This window comes from Cetorhinus maximus, chromosome 18, assembly GCF_964194155.1.
Source record: "Cetorhinus maximus chromosome 18, sCetMax3.hap1.1, whole genome shotgun sequence".
NCBI lineage: Eukaryota > Metazoa > Chordata > Chondrichthyes > Lamniformes > Cetorhinidae > Cetorhinus > Cetorhinus maximus.
The window spans coordinates 67449988-67476817 of NC_135896.1; the positions used below are offsets into that span (position 1 = coordinate 67449988).

At 43.2% G+C, this 26830-nt stretch overlaps 1 protein-coding gene across 5 annotated transcripts in view; it reads right to left on the reverse strand.

Moving 5' to 3' along the window:
• akap6 (A kinase (PRKA) anchor protein 6) overlaps window positions 1-26830 on the reverse strand; it is a 467239-nt gene that overhangs the window by 214036 nt on the left and 226373 nt on the right. The window lies entirely within an intron of this gene.

The window sequence follows — 26830 nt, forward strand, 5'->3', positions numbered from 1 at the left end:
GTAAGCACAGCTAGTTGTGCTCACAACATACACTTGCTTTCACAGCAGAGAGATATTCCCTGTGGCATTCATGGCATATTGCCATTAAAGGAAGAAAAAATTTCCACAAAATGGAGCCTCGGTCATGATGCTGCCAACGCTGGATTTTATAATTTCATTTTTAAGTATAACAATAGAGTAAGATATTGTAAAATGTTACTGGATCGTGAGAGCCATCATGAGGACCATCCTCTTCCATATCTATTAAATTGATGATTATCAGTAATATGATACGCATTTGATGCTGTCTTCACATACCAACTCCAACACATCTTTTGAACCCAGGATTAAAATACATCAAGGTAAGAAACATTCTTTGCTGTGGATCTGTTTTGTGAGATTGATCTACTATAGAAGAACACAGAGTATGCTGTCATTGTACTGCATTTGACTACAGTCAGTCAAATGAAAAATTCTGTATTATTCAACCAAGTCCAATCTGAACAAAAGTCTCTAGCTTTATGATTCCAACAGATTTCAGATTGAAACTTTTGGAATGATGGTGACTCTGAATCACACAGGTTCACTCACATGTTATCTTAAACATTTGATGAAAGAAATAAGATACTGCAAATTATACTGATGAAAAATAACCCAACATAAGAACCTGCCGAGCTCACAAGTGAAGCAAGGCCAATTTGACAAGTTCCCAGATGCTGACTACAATTCCTTTGCTGGCAAGCTCCTAATTGATTGATGTTAACTGGGCCAGGTGCCAAACTGGACTCTTAACTGGGCCAGGTGCCAAACTGGACTCAAGAGAAAGTGTCCAGAATGTTTGGATTTTCATTCCGGGAGTGTGGGGGTGGAGGGGGGGTGGAGGGGCGGTGGGGGGGGTGGGAGGTGGTGGCTGTTAACTGGATCGGGCCTGCCACCCCCAGAAACAGTGTGGACACTGCCACAGGGGCTGCCGGACATGCCGTTTAAAAGGCCCACCTCAATGCTCCAGGTTTCTCTCAGTTACAAAAAAAAACAGCCCTCTTACTCTCATCCCTCACACTCCCTCACCTCCCACAAACTCTCCATGCCCCATTCATGCCAATGCATGTCACCTCATGCCCCCTATGCAGCCTGCATGGACCATCATATCTCCATGCCAACATAAGCCCCTCTACCCACCCCACATTGCCCCTCATACCCTCCGTGCCAACTTATGCCCCTTTACCCACCCTTTATAGCCCCTATGCAACCTTAGTGCCAACTCTCACCAGCCTATGCCCCCCCACCCACTATCATTTGCCCTTCCACCCTCCATGCCAACTCACCCAGTATCCACCATAGGTGGACCTCAGGAGCCATGGTGAGATGAAATCAAGTTCTCAGTATCTGTAACAAACTTCAATTTTTTAAATAAAAAAACATTCTCATAAAAGCCAATTCAATAAATTTAAATCCATTCAAGTAATTAATTCCTCATAAGAACAAACATCTGTATCAAAGAAAGCGAATCTTTTCATAGCGACTTGGAGTGTCAATCAAACTGTGAACTTATAGCCACCCACTGTGATAATGATAGGCTGTGGAAGCAGTCAAGCAGAATTAATACTATATTGCAAGCAATAATTTTTTTTTCCCAATTGCAGTCTGGCTGTTTTTTTTCAAAATTTAAAGGGCAGGAGATTTAAAATACTTGACAGCTTGGTGGTTCTATAGACCTTATCCACTTCTTACACACATTCATGTCTACTCTTAACAATACCAAAGGGGTGTCTGACCTTGCCCAAAAGGTACTTGACCTTTCCCAAAGGGGTACCTTATTTCTCCATTGGTGAAACCCACCATCATCTGACAATGCAGCAGGTATGGGAAGACTATCAAAGAGCCTCCTGGTCAAACTGGGAGGCTCAGTATCTCAGCCACAACTTTCATGTCGAAATACATTTCCATTAACATAAGACTTGAGATGACAAAGGTAGCACAGGTTCTTTTCAAAATTAACTTTTACTTATAAATATTTCAAATTACATTGATTTCACTTTATTCATGGGCAGAATCTTTGGGTCGGAGAGTGGCCGCAATAGGTTAGCCCGGAGGCAGTCAGAGAATGGACTGTCGACTGCGATTTCATGCTGGCCGGCCAATTAACGTCTGAAGTGAACGCTGAAGTGAGCGCGGGTGCAGGGGAACACAAAAGGAAAGCTCCCTGAAGGCAGAGAGCTGCCTCAGGGAACTGACAAATTTCAAATCAATAAAAACAGAATTTAAAATCAGGAAAAATCGTCCATGCATCAGAATGATTCACCTTAACAGACGGCTGATGAAAATGTTTTCAAAACATTTTAATCTTTTTAAAAATTAATCATGGGAGCCTCACCTCACCCTTGGATGAGGTTTCCTCAAAAATGCAAAGGCCGCCTAGCTGATTCACTCACCCAGTATGGGCAGGAAGCAAAAAATTGTTGTGAATTGCTACTTTAATGGCCTTAATAGGCCTCTTAATTGTCGGTGAGCATGCTGCTGACTCTTGTGCACACCCGCCAACCGAAATATCACGTGAGTGCCCGATGTCATCGCACGCTATTTCACACTCGAGCATATTGGGCGTGTGCCCGCACACCGAGTGGAAAATTCTATTCCATTGTTATTTGCTGAGACGAGCTTAGTCAGAGAGCTGAATGTACTGCTAAGCCTCAGTTTGGCACACAGGGGAATTAGGGACATTTCCTTTATTGTGAAAGAAACAATGTGTTTTTTTGTTCACTCTTTATTGATCATTCATGTTAGTGTCTAGTGTTGCACTCACCACTCTGTGGCTGAACTTGTAGGTTCAGCTGGCCCTCCCTCCTATCCAATGTAATTGATATTGTCCAAGATCACTCTCAGCAGGGATAATTGAAATGTTGTAGGTGAACTTAAAGCCCTGTAAGGACTCTGTCATCCTGAGATGGACACACATTTGGACAGTATTGCAACTGCTCTTTAGACCCCTCAATTTCTTGGCTTGACTGACGATCCCCACCACACCCAGGATGCCAGCCCTTTCCAAATTCACTCCTTCATGCACTCGACCCCGCCCTCTGTAATCCCCTAGATCCCTCTTCCATTTCCCCATGCCTCTGACCCCACTCACCGTTGACTCCCCTTTGCTTGTCCCGAGCCTCCATGCAAGCTGCCATTCTCCTGCTCCCTTCCTTTGTGCCATAGAGTTAAGCGAGGAAAACCACTGATCTTACACACAACTGAACAAAGCTGACAGGTGCATGCCACCCTTAAACAATCGTGAACCGGGTGTCAAGAGATTCTTTACCTTGAAGTCAGGATGTCATTAAAAATGTTTTATGTTAAGAAGTACTTGTGGCATGCAAACGTAGTACAAGTAAGAACCCACCACTGGCTAGCATAACTCTCGACAAGCCACAAACACACTGCATCTCAACCCACCGTCAGAAATGTAAATTTCACATCCCACCTAATTAAGTCACCCAGCAAGCCACGTTTCCCCCTCTTGTGGGCTCCATAAAATACCCCCTCCCACCTCTATGTCTATTTCAGATTTTTTCGGAAATAGTGGCCTCCAACATTTACAGCGTGGAGGGAGCTGTACATGGGAGCCATAAACAACTAAAGAACTTTGCAAAGCCAGGGACAAAGTTAACAGCAGGACATCTTGTACTTTTTGGATTTGTTTCCTGCCTGGCAACTGGCCAAACTGACAGCTCAGCTGGTGACCAGGAGAGAATACTAGCAGGAGGAGATTGCAAGGGAAGCCTTGGTGTTGGTCCCTGGCAATAAGGATGTGGGATTCTCCCGCCTTCTCCCCGTAACATTTGATCCCCTTACCAATCAAGAACCTATCTATCTCGGTCTTAAATACACTCAATGACCTGGCCTCCACAGCCTTCTGTGGCAATGAATTCCATAGATTCACCACTTTCTGGCTAAAGAAGTTTCTCCTCATCTCTGTTCTAAAAGGTCTTCTGAGGCTGTGCCCTCAGGTCCTAGTCTCTCCTACTAATGGAAACATCTTCCCCACGTCCACTCTATCCAGGCTTTTCAGTATTCTGTAAGTTTCAATCAGATCCCCCCTCATCCTTCTAATCTCCATCGAGTATAGACCCAGAGTCCTCAAACATTCCTCATATGTTAAGCCTTTCATTCCTGGGATCGTTCTTGTGAACCTCCTCTGGACCCTCTCCAGGGCCAGCACATCTTTCCTGAGATACGGGGCCCAAAATTGCTCACAATATTCTAAATGTGGTCTGACCAGAGCCTTATAAAGCCTCAGCAGCACATCATTGCTTTTATATTCTAGTCCTCTCGAAATAAATGCCAACATTGCATTTGTCTCCCTAACTACCAACTCAACCTGCAAGTTAACCTTGAGAGAATCCTGGACTAGGACTCCCAAGTCCATTTACACTCCAGATTTCTGAATTCTCTCCCCATTTAGAAAATAGTCTATGCCTCTATTCTCCCTACCAAAGTGCATGACCTCACACTTGCCCACGTTGTATTCCATCTGCCACTTCTTTGCCCATTCTCCTAACCTGTCCAAATCCTTCTGCAGCCTCCCTGCCTCCTCAATACTACCTGTCCCTCCACCTATCTTTGTATCATCTGCAAACTTAACTTAGCCAGAGTGCCCTCAGTTCCTTCATCTAGATCATTAATGTATAAAGTGAAATGTTGTGGTCCCAACACTGACCCCTGCGGAACTCCACTAGTCACCGGCCGCCATCCTGAGAAGGACCCCCTTATCCTCACTCTCTGCCTCCTGCCAGACAGCCAATCTTCTATCCATGCTAGTACCTTGCCTCTAACACCATGGGCTCTTATGTTACTGAGCAGCCTCCTGTGCGGCACCTTGTCAAAGGCCTTCTGGAAGTCCAAGTAGATAACATCCATTGGTTCTCCTTTGTCTAACCTACTCGTTACCTCCTCAAAGAATTCTAACAGATTTGTCAGGCATGACCTCCCCTTGATGAAACCATGCTGACTTTGCCCGATTTTACCATGCACATCCAAGTATTCTGAAATCTCATCCTTAATAATGGACTCTAAAATCTCACCAACGACCGAGGACAGGCTAATCGGCCTGTCATTTCCCGTCTCTTGCCTCACCCCCTTCTTAAACAGGGGGGTTACATTAGCGATTTTCCAGTCCTCTGGGACCCTCCCTGACTCCAGTGATTCCTGAAAGATCACCACTAACGCCTCCACTATCTCTTCAGCTATCTCCTTCAGAACTCTGGGGTGTAATCCATCTGGTCCAGGTGATTTATCCACCTTCAGACCTTTCAGTTTTCCTAGCACCTTCTCCTTGGTAATTGCCACCATACTCACCACTGCCCCCCGACTCTCTTGAACTTTGGGGATGTCACTCGTGTCTTCCACTGTGAAGACTGATGCAAAATACCTATTCAGTTCCTCCGCCATTTCTTTGTTCCCCACCACTACTTCTCCAACGTCATTTTCCAGCGGCCCAATGTCCACTTTTGCCTCTCTCTTACCCTTTATATATCTAAAAAAACTCTTGCAATCTTCTTTTATATTACTGGCTAGTTTACCCTCATATTTAATCTTCTCCCTCCTTATTTCTTTTTTAGTTGTCCTCTGTTGGTCTTTGTAGGCTTCCCGATCCCCTGGTTTCCCACTGCTCTTCGCCGCATTGTATGCTTTCTCTTTAGCTTTTATGCTGTCCCTGACTTCCCTTGTCAGCCATGGTTGCCTTATCCTCCCTTTAGTATGCTTCTTCTTCCTAGGGATGAATTTTTGCTGTGTCTCCCAAATTACTCCCAGAAACTCCTGCCATTGCTGTTCCACTGTCTTTCCTGCTAGGCTCATCTCCCAGTCAATTCTGGCCAGCTCCTCCCTCATGCCTCTGTAGTTGCCTTTATTCAACTGTAATACCGTTATATCTGATTCCAGCTTTTTCCTCTCAAATTGCAGGGTAAATTCTATCATATTATGGTCACTTCCTCCCAAGGGTTCCTTCACCTTAAGCTCCCTTATCAAATCTGCCTCATTACACATCACTAAATCTAGAATTGCCTGTTCCCTAGTGGGCTCCACCACAAGCTGCTCCAAAAAGCCATCTCGTAGACATTCCACAAATTCCTTTTCTTGGGATCCACTACCAACCTGATTTTCCCAGTCTACCTGCATATTGAAATCCCCCATGATCACTGTAACCTTGCCTTTCTTATACGCCTTTTCTATCTCCTGGTGTATCTTGTGCCCCACATCCTGACTACTGTTCGGAGGCCTGTACATAACTCCCATTATGGTTTTTTCACCTTTGCGGTTCCTCAACTCTACCCACACAGATTCTACATCATCTGACCCTATGTCATTTCTTGCTATCGATTTAATTTCATTTCTTACTAACAAAGCAACCCCACCCCCTCTGCCAACCTGCCTATCTTTTCGATAGGATGTATATCTTTGGATATTTAGCTCCCAGTCCTGATCCCCTTGCAGCCATGTCTCCGTAACGCCCACCACATCATACCTGCCAATTTCAATCTGCGCCACAAGCTCATTACCTCATTTCGTATACTGCGTGCATTCAGATACAACACCTTCAGTCCTGTATTTCCCGTCCCCTTTCTCATTGTCATCCCTTTATCTGATGTGCTTGAAGTTAGATTCCTAGCCCTTTCCAAACACTCTGTCCTATTTTGTGTTCTGGAGACTTTAATAGCCTCTCCTGGGCTCTCCTTTCTTTTCAGTTTTTTCATAATTTTCCATGAAGTTGAATCCACCCCCCCACATGCTAACCTGCTGCTTTGTTTCCCATTAGTCATACTTCTTGGAGTTTTACCCTTCCCTCCCCCCCTACTTTCTCGTTTAAAGTCCTGTTGACCACCCTATTTACCCTTTTCGCTATAACATATGTCCCAGATCGGTTCAGGTGGAGATCGTCTCAACGGTACAGACCCTTCCTGTTCTAATACTGATGCCAGTGCCCCACGAAATGGAACCTCTTTCCCACACCACTCCTTTAGCTACGTGTTTACTTCCCTTACTTCTGGCCTAATTATGGAGGGAAGGTCATTGATGAAGCAGCTGAAGATGGTTGGGTCTAGGGCTGAGTTCCCTGAGGAACTTCTGTAGAGATGTCCTGGGACTGAAGTGATTGACCTTCAAAGCCACAGCCATCTTCCTTTGTGCTTGATATGACTCCAAGCAGCGTAAAGGTTTTCCCAACTCCCATTGACTTCAGTTTTGCTAGGGCTCAGTGTTGCCATACTCGGTCAAACGCTACCTTGATGTCAAGGGTAGTTATTCTCAACTAACTGTGATGGTTTTGCAAAACATTCCTCATCTTCCACAGGAATAACAAGGTAAGGCATTTGTTGGGCTCCTACAACATGAAAAGAAATCCAACACTATGTTCAAAACTTTCTTCTTATTGTCATTTTTTTAAATGGATTTTCTGCTGAATCAAAAAGGATGGCTGCTACAAGTCACATGGCCAGATGATTGGCCCTTTGTTCTGGGAGCTACCACCAGGAGTCGCAAAAGCAAAAAAATTCTTCACAGCCTGTGGAATCTCACACCTCATTGTACAGACCCATTGTAATCAATGAAAGCCAAGGAAATGCAGGTGAACGGGCTCCCCCAACCAGAACTATCACAAAAGAGAGAGATCGAAACTCATTATACTGGAAGGGATGCTAATGCCCAGTTTGTCTCTCTCCTAAGGAGTAACAATGGAATTCTGGCCCTAAGCACAGAAATGGACTGTTAACCATCAATGTGACATGTCACATGATCCAAGCCCCTGGCCTTTTTGGACAGTTTTAACATTAATTCTTTAGCCTCACAGGCAGTATGTTATTTAACATCCAACTGGCGAACCACCAAGAAGCAGCCCTCCAGGCAGAACAACAGCCTGCTCCTCAAGCCTGTATCTGCTGAAATTTTTCTACCATTACCTACAGCCTCTGTGTACCTACTTCATCTTACGATACCAACTGTAAAGCGAATTCTACAACTCTGGTCTTCAGTCAGCTGAACCCGAACTCGACAGATTTCCTTGTTGGACTCTGACTCTGGAAGTCATGTGAACTAATATTCATTTCTGTGGTCCTTGTAATGTTACTATCCCTAGCTGTAAAACTCCTTTTTCTATCACCCCCCCCGCCACTTTACCGTGTGCGTGTGTGTGTGTGTAGTGGAGTGGGAAGTTGTGAACACTGTCTTTGGGCCAACCATCTTCAGCTGCTTCATCAATGACCTTCCTCCCATCCTAAGGTCCAGAAGTGGGGATGTTCGCTGATGATTGCACAATGTTCAGCACCATTCACGACTCCTCAGATACTGAAACAGTCCATGTCCAAATGCAGCAAGACCTGGACAATATCCAGGCTTGGGCTGACAAGTGGCGAGTAACATTCACGGCACAAAAGTGCCAGGCAATGACCATCTCCAACAAGAAAGAATCTAACCAGCGCTCCTTGACATTAAATGGCATTACCACCACTGAATCCCCCACTGTCAAGGTCCTGGAGGTTACCATTGACCAGAAACTGAACTGGACTAGCCATATAAATACTGTGGCTACAAGAGCAGGTCAGAGGCTAGGGATCCTGCGGTGAGCAACTCACCTCCTGACTCCCAAAGCCTGTCCACCATCTACAAGGCACTAGTCAGGAGTGTGATGGAATAATCCCCACTTGCCTGGATGAGTGCTGCTCCATCAATACTCAAGACACTTGACACCATCCAGGGCAAAGTAGTCCACTTAATTGGTATCCCATTCACATACCTGTGTGTATCCTAAACTGCTTTCAATCACTACCACCTCCATTGGATGTGTTGTATTAGTCCCATGAAATGTTATTCACTCTATAAGCAGCAGCAACCCATAGAAATTGGTGAAGCTGAGGGAAACAAACAAAATTCTGCTCAGCTGCAGGGAGTTGAGGAAATCCCTAAAATCCTATAAGGAGCGATAACCTCTTTAGTTCTTACTGGCTCTAAAAGAAAGCCAATAGAATTTAAAGGGGCCAGGTTGAGTCTGTAGAATTTACAGGGGCTAAGTTAGAGCCTAAATTTATGGAGGCCAGGGTTGAGTTTGTAGAATTTAAAGGGCCAAGACAGGACCAAAGGAAAGCATAAGAACGGGGTAAAAGCAGCAGAGGTTGACATGGATGCCAGAGATGTGATTAATAGAAATCACCTTCCAGAATTTAAATAGATACCAAGAAAGTTCTCCAGCAGGCAGCCAGAAAAGTGAGGGAGATGTCTCACCTAGTTGAAGTGTCACAGGGGACAGCAACAGAAGCTGGACAGCAGGCTATGGGCGGTAATGTCCCAGATTATATGGGGCAGATTAGGGGGCATCCAATCCCTGAGGTAAAAGGAAAAGGGAAGATGATACACCCTAAACCAAGGAGCACTTGTGAACATCACAAGAGAAATACAAACGCAGTCAGTATGGAATTTCCCACTAAAGGATCAAATGGTCAAGTTCAAGTTTCAAATCTCACCAAACCCAGCAATTCAGCTTCAGAACCCACTGAAGTCAAGGCACACAAGGTGAACCTGGATACCTTCCAGGGGTTTAAAACCAGTTCACCATCCACAATTACCCTAGAAATAAGAAAGATCAGAACCTGACCTATCTACCCCATGGGTTTTGGAAGCAGGGCAACTATGCAGTAACAAAAATTTGCATAGTACAAGCATTTTTCTTCAGCAGCTTGTGAAATTCAATTCTTTCCAGGACCCCAGGATTGAACTTGAACCTCCACAAAATCTACAGCTCACAAAGATTATGTTGGTATTAAAGTTTCTGAAGCACTACAAACAGGTGGTAATGAAAATTCTCATCTGCTAAACAACGCGTAACTGAGATTTTTTTAAAAGAGGAAAAAGGTGATAGAAGGCATTAGAATCCTGAATGCAAGCCTTCTTAAAGCCAACACCAGAAGAAATTCACTTATAGTTGTGCCTCATCCAAAAAGGTGATGAGAAACCTAAGCTGAAAAGAAAAATGTTACAAACAATTGCAGTATAATGTTAATTTGTGGATGGTAGAATGAACAAGTGCAAAATGTGTGATCGTATTTCTCTGTTTTTACATTGCTTTCATGGTAAAGCAAATGTAATCAAGGTTCCATTTTTTCCTGTGTAGTGGAGGTGTGTCCTGTCCATTGAAGGCATGCCCTATTCATAACTTTAAATGTGGACTGCATTCAGTATATACATTTCTGGAACTTTCTTTTAAAAAAGAACACTAAGCGGGCTACTAAGATGGCTGCCAAAGGTCAGGTGACTTTTGCAATTTCTACACAGACAAAGGATTAACTTATGTCTGAAAATACCTTTGGAAAGCTCTCAAATGCAAATGGGTTTCTCAGGTGTAAAGGGACCATCTTTACTAGCTCAATGGAAGAGATATAACAAATAATGTCTGCCAGATGGTCAGAACCATGAGGATGAAATATCAAATAAAGTCGTCCAGTGAGCTAATCATAGCTAGTATGTTGATGTGTTATCAATCATTCCTCCATTGTGTATCAATCACCCTGGCTCCAACCCATTATCTGGGCAATGCAAGGCACTGCTATCAGGTGACTGAAACTGGCTGCAGTAACAAATCTATTATCCCAAGAACCAGAAAGAACACAGTCTACACAAGAGCTGAGTCTGCAAAGGACATCAGTGACAGCCAAAGACAGTAAGATTCAGGTCTTTTAAAAAACCTGGAGACTTACATCTTAAAAGTCTCCCCAGCCTGTTCTTTTTTTCAAAGTCCACCAGAATGGATATTTGACCTCCAGGTAAGGAAACTACAAGTGACACAATTTGTGACCTTCTGAAGTTCCATACCTTTGAGGGAATCCTGCAATAATCCTGATATATGACTCCAGCTGTTGAACCCATCTAAACTACCCTTTCAGAGTGAAAAAAACACCTTCAATGGGCCCGCAATGACTACGCCATGCCAAATACATGAATTATAAACTATTCTTCTGTTTATAACTTGTAAAAGTGCATTATTCTCTTGAACTGTGTCATGAATGTGTAATTATGATATTACAGATTTTAAGACAACTGTTTTAAAGGCATATTTATGTTTTCAAATCTTTACATTGAATTTAAAAGCCTTTTTCAAAATGGAAGTATGGACCTTTCTCTGTTTATTAGAACCTGGTCAGTTCATATCCCTAGAGCTGTCTACGAAGAGTCATTAAAAATGCCAAGACTCCTATCGGGATGTCCACTGTATCTTTTGAAAGGTGTGAAAAATATTTCTACTTCTGAGGGAATAGGAGAGAGGGAGGATCTTCAGAGGACCACAACGTTATTAACTTCTTTGCCAGGTGAAATAATGACTCCTTGAAAATTAACATAGCAACCATTTTAAGTTTTGAACTGTATAAAGTCAGGCTGAGAACAGCCATTCTGTGTGCAGAACCCCCAGGAAGAACTCTGAGACATCATCAGAGGGGTTTTCTCTCTGCTATCAGGAGTCAAAGAGAAAGGTTATCCAGAAATCAACTGTTGTTCCACTGAGAATAATCTAAGCAATCTTCAAGTGTCATAACTGCAGAACCAGTGAGGAACAATAAACATTCCCTCTATCCCAAAACCTGCTTGACCTGAAAATAGCAAACTAGTCAACTGCAAAAGCCAATGCAGTTGCTAAACCGAACCTCAAGTTTCAACGGCTTCACTTCGGAAAGAAAAAACTTAAGCGATGATATCTCACAGAAATTGATTTGAAATCTCATATTTAAGTTTCTTTATTTCTTTACCTGCATTTTAATTTTTGTATCTCTATTTTAGTTAATAACTTTATCACTTTTACTTAAGTTTCTTTCAGCTGTAGTTTTGTAATAAACTAACCTTTAACTTGTTTAAGACTAAAGATCATCTGATGGGTTATTTTTAAATTGATCAATCATAAATTAAAAGGAGGCTACACACAGCTCCTGGACCACTTTTAAGAAAATGCCATTTACATGGTCATGACAACTGTAGTGTGTGCGTGCATGCGTGTTTCTGTGTGTGTGTGCGTGTGTGAGCAATGTAGCATTTAGACTTTCAGATTCATTCATGAATAAGTAACCCTCTTTAGTTAAACCCATGAATGCTTGCTGCTGTTGTTTAAATTGACCGCACATTCTCGGAGACTAAGAAACACATACATTTTCCTTTTCTAAAAACACACTGATTATGGACAGTAAGAGAAAGGGTACAAGGTTTTGAGCTCTTTCCCAAGCCTGTCCATACACCAAATTTACTTGCTGAAGGAATTGCTGACATTGTTCCTGCATGGTACCTGTGCTGGAAATGGTGAGAAAATTTGCTGTCGAGTACTGACAGAGGAGGGTGCGAGAGGAGGACTCTGGGACAAGCAGTCAGCAGCACAGAGAGGAGAGTGCGAGAGGAGGACCCTGGGACAGGCAGTCAGCAGCACCTAGAGGAGTGTGTGAGAGGAGGACCCTATGACAGACAGTTAGCAGCACCTAGAGGAGAGAGCGAGAGGAGGACCCTGGGACAGGCAGTCAGCAGCAGTTGGAGGATAGTGTGAGAAGAGTGTCCTCTGCAGTTGCCGTCGCCAAGTGAAAAAAAAAGTGACATCACAGGAAAGCCGTAAGTTCATTGGTTGGTAAGTAACTGCTAGTTTGAACTACCTGTTCTAAATTGATTTCAGATTAAGGGTGACTACTTGGGGCCCAGGATCGGAGGCTTCAGCTTCAACTCAGCAGAGAGAGCAAGTTCCAGTTGATTTTAAAAAGTGTATTTTGAATCTCTATTCTAACTTGCTTTCAGATTAATAGGTAAATAGGAGAAATATTTTACTAAAGACCAGTAGGAAATTTAAAAACAAATTTAAAAGGTAATTAAATAAAAGAGAGATGCAGGGCCAGATGATGTGTTGCAGCTGCATGATATGGGAGCTGGTGGACCCCACTGTGGTTCCTAGTGACCACCTCTGTAGCAAATGTTGGTTGCTCGAGGAACTCTGGCTCAGAGTTGATGAGCTGGAGTCTGAGCTTCAGACACGGGAGGGAGAGAGTTACCTGGACGCTGTGTTTCAGGAGACAGTCACACCCCTTATATTAACTACCTTAAATTCGGCCAGTGGTCAGGGACAGGAGGGTGTGACTATGAGTGTGGCAGGTAGAGGGACCCAGGAAGTAGCACTGCAGGAGCTTCAGCCCTTGCCCTTATCCAACAGGTTCGAGATTCTTGCTCCCTTTGTGGATGAGAGTGGGGACTGTAGGGAGGATGAGCAAACTGACCATAGCACCATCGTACAGGGAGCCATTCAAGTTGGGGGAGAAAAGAGAAATGTAGTTATAATCGGGAATAGTATAGTTAGGGGAATAGATAATGTTCTCTGTAGCCAGGATCGAGAGTCCCAAAGGCTGTGTTGCCTACCTGGTGCCAGGGTGAAGGATATCTCATCTGGGCTGCAGAGGAACTTGGAGTGGGAGGGGAAAGATCCAGTTGTCGTGCTCCACGTAGGCACCAACGATACAGGTAGAAGAAGGAAAGAGGTTCTGCTGAGGGAATACGAGCAGCTAGGGGCTAAATTAAAAAGCAGAACCAAAAAGATAATAATCTTTGGATTACTACCTGAGCCACAAGCTGATTGGCACAGGGTCAATAAGATTAAAGAGGTAAATGCATGGCTGAAAGATTGGTATGGGAGAAGTGGGTTCGAATTCATGGGACATTGGCACCAGTACCAGGGAAAGAGGGAGCTATTCCGTACGGACAGGCTCCACTTGAATCAGGCTGGAACCAGTGTCCTGGTGAATTGCATAACTAGGGTCGTAGGTAGAGCTTTAAACTAAATAATGGGGGGAGGGTTCAGTTGCATGGAAATAAAAAATCAAAGTTTGAGGAGAGGGTAAGAGTGCAGGTTAGTGGGGAGGCTGATTACTATCAAAAAGTGAAAGGAAGGAACAGAGTGTGTGAACGCCATATTGCACCAAAGAATCATATAAGAGTAGGGAAAATTGACAATAGGGCAAACTTAAAGGCTTTATATCTGAATGCACATAGCATTCAGAATAAAACTAATGAGTTAGCAACGCAAATAGAGATAAATAGGTATGATTTGGTGGCGATTACTGAAACGTGGTTACAGGGAGAACAGGTTTAGGAGTTGAATATCCAAGGGTACTCAGTGTTTCGGAAGGATAGGCAGGAAAGAAAATGAGGTGGTGTAGCTTTGTTAGCAAAGGAAGAGATCAGTGCCATAGTGAGGAATGATAAAGGCACTGGAGAGCAAGACGTAGAGTCAGTCTGGGTATAAATAAGAAATAGCAAGGGAAAGAAGTCCCTGGTGGGAGTAATCTATAGGCCCCCAAACAATAGTTTAGCAGTAGGGCACAGTATAAACCAGGAAATACTGGGAGCATGCAAGAAAGGCACGGCAATAATCATGGGTGATTTTAATATGCATATAGACTGGACTAATCAAATAGGCAAGGGTAGCCTTGAGGTGAAGTTCATAGAGTGTATTAGAGATTGTTTCTTGGAGCAATATGTTGTGGAACCAACCAGGGAGCAGGCTATTCTGGATTTGGTTTTGTGTAATGAGATGGGATTAATTAATGATCTCAGAGTAAAGGATCCTCTAGGAAAGAGTGATCATAACATGATGGAATTTCAAGTTTAGTTTGAGAGTGAGAAACTTGAGTCCCACACTAGTGTTCTGGAGTTAAACAAAGGTAACTACATAGGTATGAGGGCAGATTTGGCCACAGTGGACTGGGCAGGAAGACTACAAGGTAGGACAATTGATAAACAGTGGCAGATATTTAAGGAGACATTCAATTCCTCCCAAGTAAAACATATCCCAATGAGGAAGAAATATGGTACGGGGGGGGAAAAGCATCCATGGCTAAACAAGGAAGTTAAAGATAGCTTAAAGGCAAAAACTAAGGCATACCAAATTGCAAAGGTCAGTGGCAGGCTGGAAGATTGGGAAACTTTTAAAGATCAACAAAGGATTACTAAAAAAAAAAATACAAAGAGCAAAGGTAAATTATGAAAGAAAACTTGCGCAAAATGTAAAAACTGATAGCAAAAGCTTCTACAAGTATATAAAAGGAAAGAGGGTAGCTAAAGCGAATGTTGGTCCCTTGGAGAATGAGACTGGGGAGTTAATAGTAGGGAATGCAGAAATGGCAGAGATGCTTAATCAATATTTTGCCTCAGTTTTCACAGTGGAGGACACTAGTACCACCCCAATAGTAACAGGTAGTGCAGAGGGTATAGAGAAGGAGGAACTTAGAACAATCACCATCACTGGAGAAAAATTACTGAGCAAACTATTGGGATTAAAGGGTGACAAGTCCCCAGGACCTGATGGCCTACATCCCAAGGTCTTAAAGGAAGTGGCAGTGGAGATAGTGGATGCATTGGCTATAATATTCCAAAATTCCCTGGATTCTGGAAAGGTTCCAGTGGATTGGAAAAATGGTAATATAACACCCTTATTCAAAAAGCCGGGGGGCAGAAAATAGGAAACTATAGACCAGTTAGTTTAACGTCTGTCATTGGGAAATTGTTGGAATCCATTATTAAGGAAATAGTAATGGGGCACTTGGAAAGTTAAAATGCAATCCATCAGAGTCAGCATGGTTTTATAAAGAGTAAATCGTGTTTGACTAATTTGCTAGAGTTCTTTGAAGATGTGACAAGCGAAGTAGATAATGGGGATCCTGTAGATGTAGTATATCTGGACTTCCAGGAGGCCTTTAATAAGGTGCCACACAAAAGATTAATACACAAGATAAGATCACATGGAGTTAGGGGTAATATATTAGCTTGGATAGAGGATTGGCTAACCAACAGAAAGCAGAGAGTCGGGATAAATGGGTCTTTTTCTGGATGGCAAGCTGTAACTAGTGGGGTGCCACAGGGTTCGGTCCTTGGGCCCCAACTATTTACAATCTATATTAATGACTTGGATTCAGGGATAGAAGGTGCTCTAGCTAAATTTGCAGATGACACCAAAATAGGTGGGAAAGTAAGTTGCAATGAAGAAATAAGAAATTTACAAATGGATATGGACAGGTTAGGTGAATGGGCCAAAATTTGGCAGATGGAGTTTAACGTGGATAAGTGTGAGGTTATCCATTTTGGTTGGAAGAATAAAAAGGCAACTTATTATTTAAATGGAGAGAAACTTCAGAATGCTTCAGTGCAGAGGGATCTAGGTGTCCTCATGCATGAATTGCTGAAAGCTAGTATGCAGGTACAGCAGGCAATAAGGAAGGCAAATGGAATTTTGGCAGTTATTGCTAAAGGAATAGAGTATAAAAATAGGGAAGTATTGTTGCAACTGTCAGTTGCTTGGCAGAGCTCCCTGTTAACCAAAGTAGAGATAATTAGCACATGGCAGCAAAGTCAAAAGCAGGAGAGAGAGCACTCATATTTGCATTGAGAGAGGGATGATGTGGTGCAGGATCCTCACAAGGGTGTTCGCCACTCACTTCACCATCGCTGCAGTCATGGTTGACATCCTCACAGCCCTCAATCAGTGCGATGGCACGCTCCTCAAAGTGAGTGAGGGGCTTAATGTGGGCCACTCCACCCCGGGTCTGGGACCTCTCCCTGCTGTTGTGAACCAGCTTCTCCTGCATGGAAACAGATGGAGAGAGTGTGAGCAGGACGCATGTTGCTGCATGGAATGTTTGCGTGGTGAGCGGAGCCATGGGCAGGATGAAGACACGAGCTCCAGAGAGTATGAGCCTGATGAAGATGTGAGGGCGTGTGTGAGACTTAGTTGTCCCTTGATGTGTGAAGGGTTTGTGAGTGTCTGAGTTGAGAGTGATGAGAAGAGTCTTACCCTGGCATCTGGATGAGATCATTCAACCTGTTGTAGCACTGGGTGGCTGTCCCCTTTTGCAAGGCATTGGCACCGGCCACCGCTGCCACCACCTCCCCTGCTGGATTAGTGATGTTGCTGCCCCTCCTGCTGCCAGAGTGGGGGTAGAGAACATCATGGTGGGCCTCCACTGTGTCCAAAAGGCGCTCAAGGGGCGCGTCATTAAACCGGTGGGAGGGGCTGCAGACTTCTTGCCTTTCGGGGCCATATCCTTCATGCAGTAGTCCTGGGCTGGAAGCACTGAGAGGTGTGCGTGTGGCTGCACTTTAAATATGGCGCCCAGCGTGATGTGACTTCATGGCGGGCAAATGAGAGCCTGCCCGTCAGCAAAATGGCGTGTTTCCTGGGAATGCATGATTAATAAGGTGGGATGATATGGTGCGAAAACCTGCCATTGCGGGAAAAACTTTCATTTCCCACCTGCTGCTGCACTTAGTTCAAATCTTGGACAATTCCGCCAAGAGTTAACATTCCGAGTCTGTATGGCTCTTCTTCAGAGCTCTAAAGAAGAGTCATATGGACTCGAAACATTAACTCTGTTTCTCTCTCCACAGATGCTGCCAGACCTGTTGAGTTTTTCCAGCATTTTCTGTTTTTATTTCAGATTTCCAGCATCCGTGGCATTTTGCTTTCACCCTTTTATTGGTGCTATGTGACATAAAGAACACAGGACCGTAAGAATTATATTCATGTTAATGTGCTTACAACAAAATTTGGCAGGAGCTGTGTTAAAAAGACAGCTCCTGCTCAGTCTCAGAAGTGATATATTATGTGGCAATCAATGGCAACTGACTGACATTCTCCAATATAGTCCTGCTGTCTGACATCAGCACAGTATTTCAACTTGCATGAAGCATTTGTTTCCCAAATTCTTAAACAGCTAATTATTTTAGAAAAGTAGAAATCTGTAAATAGAAAAGGTTGTTGGACATAAAATGGGGCAGAGGAAATATTTCACATAAACAGCATATCACTTTTCTCCTTTCATTATTAATAATTATTTTGTAATTTATTAAAGTTCCTGTTAAGTTACTTTTGATTAATCTGTATTTAATGTATGGAATATCAAACAGACCTGAAGTCTTACTCATTAGACCACAAAATGAAAACAGCATTGCAAAGATAAATGAAAGTCACGACCAGACAGAGAACAGCTTATTCAGCCTTCATTTTAGTTGTAGACCTCTGAAAGAACCAGTGGTTATCGTTGGTTCTTGTAAATGTTTTTGTGATTGTCAAGGTGAGAGATGGATATCATGTCAAGAAATTGAACACTTTTTCTACTTCTGTCTGATTCAAGAGCTCCTAGATTATGGCAAAGTTCAGGGTAATATTCCCCAACACTAACCCAATAAAGTGCCTTCGTCCGGTTGATCTCCACTATGAGAAGAGGGTGAATTATTTACACTTTCCATGTCAGCCATCCTCTTAGCAAAACTGACAACTTTGTTTCAATAGAGCCGACTAGGAACTAGTAGCATGATTATACTACAAATGTTATATTGATTTTATGCGAGCAATGAAAGGAATTAAGCATCTGATTCACAATATAGCACTTTTGAACTGTAACTTTATCACTGATCACAGTCATGTCTGATGGTGATCCAAATGCTAATCCACATTAAATTGGCTCTGATACAACTGCACCCTAACGCAACACTCTGATTCAGCCAGCCCTCCAAGCTTCAGTACATACTTGAAGAAATAAAGTAATGCTCCAAATCAAAGTGGCACTACCTGCAGTCTTGCCATTACAATGAGATGGCATTATTCATGTGCCTCACGCTCTGCGTCACAAGTGTAATAATTCACCCTGTTGTCGTAGTGGGGCTCAATAGGATTAAGGCACTTCCTGAGTCACTGTTGGGGAATATTATTCTGAATTTGGCCATGATCTAGGACCGGTTGATGCAGACAGAAGTAGAAAAAGTGTTCCATTTTTTTGCATGGTATCCGTCTCTCACCTTGAAAAATCACAAAAGTATTTACAAGGTTCTTCGCTAGCCTCTGGCCTCTTTCACAGGTCTACAAGTATAATAGCAGCATGAGATAAAACTGCCTATTTAGGATCTTGCAGTCATCAGCGAGAATAGATATTTTCATGCTACCAATTTGGGTTGAATATGAACATGAGCCTCAAAGATGAAACGTTAGTGTGATACTTCACCCAGTGTCTGTGTTAACTGTTTGTTCTTTCAAACTGTTATGTAGTAAACTAAACCCCACAGAACCATCAGAATTGGCAGAAGAGTCCCAAATCTTTGGGTAGGGCCACTAACAGAGCTTTGGCAGGCCCCTGTACCTGTCTTGGAACAACAGAGGTATCCATGCCATGGGCTGGATTTTACGACTCTTCCACCCCCGCAGGGCATGTTATTAGCAGGGCGGGGGCACACAAAATTCCAAGCGGTGGAAAGCCCACCACCTTCTGACCTCTCCTGGCCCAGCCTCTGTAATATGATGGGTGGGTGGGTGCCAAAATTGGCAGCCTGCCTGCCATTTTTAAATAAATATTTAAGAGCAATTGAGCTTGTTATCAAGCCAATTGACCTGTATTTCACGCTGCCTGCGCCATAAAATGGAAGGCTTGAGCAGGCAGGCAGGAGTGAGGAGCCTGCTTGTGAAAAAAACTTTTTGTGAAGATGGGAAGGAAGGGTGGCAGGAGGGTGGACAGCAGTCAAAGAGTGCCCTTGCACTTCGGGTGGACCCCCCCAAGACGTTGCCTCCCCTTTGTGCCTCCCCGCCTGGTGTCCAAACGTCAACCACCACCCCTCTCTTTAGGGGAGATGGTGGCATAGTAATAATGTCACTGGACTAGGAATCCAGGGACATGGGTTCAAATCCCACCATGGCAGCTTGTGGAATTTAAAATTCAATTAATAAATCTGGAATATAAAGCTAGTCTCAGTAATGTGACTGTGAAACTATCATCAATTGTTGTAAAAACCCATCTGGTTCACTAATGTCCTTTAGGGAAGGAAATCTGCCATCCTGACTTGGTTTGGCCATCATGTAGCTTAAGACCCACAACAATGTGATTGATTCTTAACTGCCCTCTGAAATGGCCTAGCAAGACACTCATTTTAAGGGTAACTAGAGATGGGCAACAAATGCTGGCCTTGCCAGCGACGCCCACATCCCATGAAAGAATAAAGAAAAAAACTCTTCCCTATACTGCCCAATCCTTCACTGCCCAAAAAGGCCTGACGAACCAGGCTCCGGTGTCCATCTTCTTTTCTTCCTGGAGATGCTTGCTGTCCCAGCAGCATCCACAATTCAGTCCTGGCGCTGCTAGAGCTGCCGGCCAATCAGTTAACAAAAATGTATCAATCTCAGCTTTAAAGTTATTAATTGGCCTAGCATTAATTATTGTTTCTGGGAGAGAGTTCCAAACTGCCCCCAGCCTGTGTGTAGAAGTGTTTTGTAATGTCATTCCTGATAGATCTGGCTTTAATTTTTAAGACTTTGCCCCCTAGTTCTTGACTTCCAAACAGCAGAAATAGTTTCTCTCTATCTATCCTATCTGATTCCTTAATACCTTGTTAACATCGATCAGGTCCACCCCTTAATCTTCCATATTCCGAGAATACAACCCTGGTTTGTTTAACCCTTCGAGTCCAGACATTATTCTGGTAAACCTATACTGCACACCTGCCGAGGCTAATATATCATTACTAATGTCTCCACCGTTTCTAGATTTTCATCATTTAGAATTTACTCTGTCCTATCCTTTTTAGGTTCAACATGGATGATGTCACATTGTCCTACATTGAAATCCATTTGCCACAGATTTTCCCATTCTATTGATCTATTAATCTATTGATTTGTAATTTTATACTTCCATCTATACTGCCTACAATGCAACCTATCTTTACAGTAAACTTAGATATGTGGCTTTCTATCCCATCACCTAAATTGAGGCCCAGCACAGATCTTTCTGGGTCATCACTAAACACATCCTGCCAATTAAAGTACCCACCCATTAGCCCTAATCTCTGTCTCCTGTTGCTCAGCCAACTTCCTGACAAGGTTAATTATTTGCTATCAATTTCATGAGCTTCAACTTTAGATAAGAGGAGAACATAAGAACATAAGAAATAAGAGCATTAGGCCATTCAATAAGATCATGGCTGATCTGCCCCAGGCCTCAACTCCTCTTTTGTGCCAGCTCCTCATAGCCCTCAGCTCCCCGATATTTCAAAAATCTATCTATCTCCTCTTTAAATACTTTCAGTGATCTAGCCTCTACAACTGCCTGAGGTAGAGAATTCCCGACATTCACTACCCTCTGGGAGAAGAAATTACTTCGCATCTCAGTTCCCTTATTCTGTAACTATGTACCCTAGTTCGAGATTCCCCCACTAGTGGAAAAATCTTCTCAACATTTGCCCTGTCAAGCCCCCTCAGAATCTTGTACATTTCAATAAGATCACCCCTCATTCTTCTGAACTCTAATGAATAAAGTCCTAACCTGTTTAGCCGTTCTTGATAAGTCAACCCCTTCATCCCAGGAATCAGCCCAGTGAATCTCTTTTGAACTCCTCCAATTCCAGTATATCCTTTCTTAAGTACAGGTACCAAAACTGTACACAGTGCGGCCTCACCAACACCCTGTACAGCTGTAACAAGACTTCCCAATTTTTAAACTCCAACCCCCAACAATACAGGCCAAAATTTCATTTGCCTTCTTAATTACTTGCTGCATCTGCATGCTAATTTTTTTGTGTTTCATGCACAAGAACACACAGATCCCTCTGTGCTGCGCTTTCTTTGGAATCTCTCTCCATTTAGATAATCATCTGCCTTTTGATTCTTCCTATTAAACTGCATGACCTTACATTTTCCTATATTAAATTCCATCTGCCAAGTTTTTGCCCACTCACTTAACCTATCTATATTCCCTTGCAGATTCCTTATGTCCTCATCACAAAATGCCTTCCTGCCTATTTTTGTATCATCAGCAAATTTGGATACATTACACTCTGCCCCCTCCTCCAAGTCATTAATAAGATAGTAAATAATTGAGGGCCTAGGACTGATCCTTGTGGCACTCCACTAATTATGTCTTTCCGAACTGAAAAAGAGCCATTAATCCCAACTCTCTGTCTTCTGTGTGTTAACCATTCCTCAATCCATGCTAATACAGTACCTCCAATATCATGAGCTCTTATCTTGTGCAATAACCTTTTATGCAGCACCTTGTCGAATGCCTCCTGAAAATCCAAATACACTACATCTAAAGGTTCCCCTTTATCAACTCTGTTTGTTATATCCTCAAAGAGCTCTAGCAAATTTGTCAAACATGATTTCCCTTTCAAAAAACCATGTTGACTCTGTTTGATTGCGTTAAGCTTTTCTAAATGTATTTCTTCATTAATAATGGACTCTAGCAATTTCCCAATGACAGGTGTTAGGCTGACTGGACTATAGTTTCCCTGCTTTTTTGTCTCCCTCCCTTCTTGAACAGACACATCACATTAGCAGTTTTCCAATCTGTTGGGACCCTCCCGGAATCCAGTGAGTTCTGGAATATTTTGACCAATGCCTCCACTCTCTCTGCAGCCACTTCCTCTAAAACCCTTGGGTGCAGGCCATCAGGTCCTGGTGACTTGTCTGCCTTTAGTCCTTTTAGTTTGTCAAATACTTTCTCCCTCGTGATAGAGACTGCTCCAAAATCTTTCCTCCCATTAGCTCCCTGCTTATCTGATATCTTTGGGATGTTTATAGTGTCCTCCACCGTGAAGATGGATGCAAAATATTGGTTTAAATTAACTGCCATTTCCCTGTTCCCCATTATAAATTCTTCAGTGGCATCCTTCAAGGGTCCCACGCTCATTTTAGCCACTCTCTTTTTATATACCCATAGAAGCTCTTGCTATTTGTTTTTATATTTCTTGCCAATTTACTTTCATAATCAATTTTCTCCCTCTTTATCAGTCTTTTAGTCATCCACTGCTGGTTCCTAAAACATTCCCAATCCTCTGGCCTACAACTAGTTTTTACCGTTCTGTATGCCTTAGTTTTTGATTGGATACTCTTCTTGACCACCTTTCTTAACCACAGGTGGTTCACCCTTCTCATCGAGTCCTTCTTTTGACCGGGATAAATTTTTGCTGAGCATTATGAAATATCTGCTTAAATGTCTGCCACTGCTTATCCACTGACCTTCCCCTTAGTTTATTTTCCCAGCCTGCTTTAGACAACCCTTTCTTCATACCTCTGTAATTGCCCCTATTTAAGGAGCCCCTATTGAGGACACTGGTTTGAGACCCGAGTTGCTTACCCTCAAACTGAATTTGAAATTTTACCAGGTTGTGATCACTACCCCCTAGAGGATCCTTAACTATGATATACCTTATTAACCCCACCACATTACACATTACTAGATCTAAAATAATCTGTTCCTGGGTAGGTTCTGCAATGCATTGCTCTAAGAAACAATCCCTGATGCACTCTATAATTCGTCTTCCATGTTAACGCCTGCCAATCTGATTTGTCTAGTCACTATGCAGATTAAAATCCCCCATGACATTTGTAGCACCCTTCTTACACGCCTCCATTATTTCCCAATTTATACTTTGCCCTACAGTGAGGCAACTCTTTGCCGGCCTATAGACGACTCCCACCCGTGACTTCTTCCCATTGCTATTCCTTATTTCCACCGAAACTGACTTCACGTCATGGTCTGTTGCGCCCATATCATTACTTTGCCACCACACTGATACCTTCCTTCATTAACAAAGCTACTCCACTTCCTTTTCCTTTTAGCCTTTTTCCGGAACGTTGAATACCCTTGAATATTGCGTTCCCAGTCTTGGTCACCCTGCAACCACGTCTCTGTAATAGCTATCAAGTCACATTCATTTATTTCTATTTGTGCCATTAATTCATCTATCTTGTTGCAAATGCTGTGTGCATTCAGATAAAGAGCCTTAAGCTTTGACTTTTTACCATTATTGCTCATTCTGGTTCTGATTTCTGCTGCACTCTTCTGCTTATATTTTCTGCCCCTTCCTGTCACACTTTGATTATTGTTCACCTCTTCACTACCCTGCACCTCTGCTCTCTAGTTTCTTTCTGATTTTTTAAACTTCCCTTCAATTGAACCCTCCCCCCCCACTAATTAGTTTAAAGTCCTATCTACAACCCTAGTTATACGATTTGCCAGGACACTGGTCCAGCATGGTTTAAATGAAGCCCATCCCAATGGAACAGCTCTCTCCTTCCCCAGTACTGAATCTAGTGCCCCATGAATCAGAACCCATCTCTCCCACACCAACCTTTGAGCCACACATTTACCTCTCTAATCTTATTTACCCTATGTCAATTTGCCCGTGGCTCAGGCAGTAATCCGGAGATTATAACCTTTGTGGTTCTGCTTTTTAATTTAGCCCAAGCTGCTCATAGTCCCTCAGCAGAACCTCTTTCCTAGTTCTACCTATGTCATTGGTTCCTACGTGGAGCACAACAACTGGATCCTGCCCCTCCCACTCCAAGTTCCTTTCCAGCCCAGAAGAGATGCCCTTAACCTTGACACCAGGTAGGCAACACAGCTTTCGGGATTCTCTGTCTTTGCTGCAGAAAACAGTATCTATTCCCTAACTATACTATCCCCTATTACTACTACATTTCTCTTTTCTTCCTCCACTAGAATGGTGCTCTGTACCACGGTGCTGTGGTCAGTTCGCTCATCCTCCCTGCAGTCTGTGCCCTCGTCCACATCAGCAGCAAGAACCTCGTACCTATTGGACAAGGACACTAGCTGAGGCTCCTCCAAAGCTAAATTCTGGATCCTCATATCTGCCTCACTTGCACTCACACCCTCCTGTCTCTGACCACGATCCAAATTTGATGTAATTAATCTAAGGGGTGTGACTGTTCCTGAAACAGTGTCCAGGTAACTCTCCCCTCCCTGATGTGTCACAGTGTCTGCAGCTCGGACTCCAGCTCACCAACTCTGAACCGAAGTTCCTCAAGCAGCCAACACTTGCTGCTGATGTGGTCACCGTGGATCACACCAGTGTCCACCAGCTCCCACATACTACAGCTGCAGCACATCACCTGCCCAGCCATTTCTATTATATTTAATTAATTAATTTGGATGTTAAATATTTTAAAAGCTGAGAATCTTTTATAAGGTACTTTATCAAATGCCTTCTGGAAGTTCAGTGAAAGGAGTCTTAAAAGCGGTGAGAGTTAAGCAAGATAGACCATAAAAGTAGCAAGAGTTCAGCAAGAGAGGCTAGCGATCGCTGCCAACCCTGTTGCCACCTATAGACAGTCAGAAAACAAAAATCGAGGTGCGACATCACAGGGAAGCAGGTAAGTGATTAGCTGCTGAGTATTTCCTAATCATCATATCTAAACTAGAAGATCTCAATAGGGATAAGTAGAACATTTACTGAAATGATAAAAATATAAGCAATAACAAGACTAGATGCATTAATTAAAAAATTAATTGAAAAAAGTAATCAATTAATTTATTAAAAAACAATGAAGATCACAGGCCAGGTAGTGTGTTGCAGCTGCAGTATGTGGGGTGTCATAGATGCCAGTGTGATTCATGACAAACATGACTGCAGCGAGTGCCTGCTGTTCAGTGAGCTTTGGCTCAGAGTCAATGAGCTGGAGGCAGAACTGCAGACACTGAGATGCATCAGGGAGGGGGAAAGTTGCCTGAATACTTTGTATTAGAAGGCGGTCATTCCCCTTAGGATAGGGTCTTCTAATTTTGTCCATGGTCAGGGACTGGGGGATGTGACTGCAAATGTGGCAGGTATGGGTGCCCAGAAGGTAGAAGTGGAGGAGCCTCAGCCCTTGCAATTATCCAACAGGTTTAAGGTTCTTTTAACTTGAATGGATGAGAACAGGGGCTGCAGGGTGGATGAGTGAACTGACCATGGCACCATAGTGCAGGAAGCCATTTAAACAGGGGCACTAAATAGGAATTTAGGGTAGTAGGGGGCAGTATAGTTGGTGGATAAGACACAGTTCTCTGCAGCTGACAGTGTAAGTCCAGAAGCCTGTGTTGTCTGCCTGGTGTCAGAGTTTAGGACATCTGCACAGGGCTGGAGAGAAACTTGCAATGGACGCGGGAGGAGATCCAGTTGTTGTAGTTGACGTGGGTACCATGTTATGACCGGTCCTGGAAGAGGCCCCCAATTTGTTAAATTACCGGATGAGATCTGCAATTTGTTATGACCGGGACGGGACCCTAATTTTGTTATGATCCCAGGTGAGGAGGAATGTGCTGGCTCCCCTCTTTGTTGAGACCAACTGAGGGGGTTCAACAAAGTTAGTTTAAAAATCCTTTCCCCGTGGATGCCTTTTCCCAGTCCAAATGTATTTACTTTTTATACGGAGCCAATTTAACCAGGCTTTCTTGAGTCAAAGAAAGACTTTGAGGAAGGATAATAAAATGACTTGACACACACATACACATGCAGATCAGAAACGAGAAGTTAAAAGTCGAAATAAAAGTTAAAAAATACAAATCAGTCCTTGTCTTGAGGTGTAGATGGTGGTTCGTTGCGTGATTCTGGTACAGCTGACTTTGGCAGATTCGCAGTCTGTTGGAGATACTTGTTGGCTTGTCCCAGGGGAGGAATCCTGGTTCTGTCTGCAGGATCATTGAAGAGGCTGTCTTGTTTCTTTTTACTTGTGGTCTCTGCTAGAACACTCTTGCCCCCCAGCAAAAGAAATAGAGAGAAAATTGCCTGCTTGACTCTACAGGGGTGACTACCTGGTGTTTCTTCTTGTTTCTGTCACTCAAAAACACTGGTCTGCAGGCAGCTTTTTAATCCATTTTCTTGTGCATTCCTGGGAGGGGAAACAGGCATGTCTTGTGCCCAGAATCCCTTTTTCTTTCATCTCAGACTATTTTGCACATTCTGAGATATAATTCAACAGGAGATTAATTTTTGGGTGACTGCTGAGATGTGGGAATCAGTCTCCATTGTCCCCGCAAACACAGGAGATTAG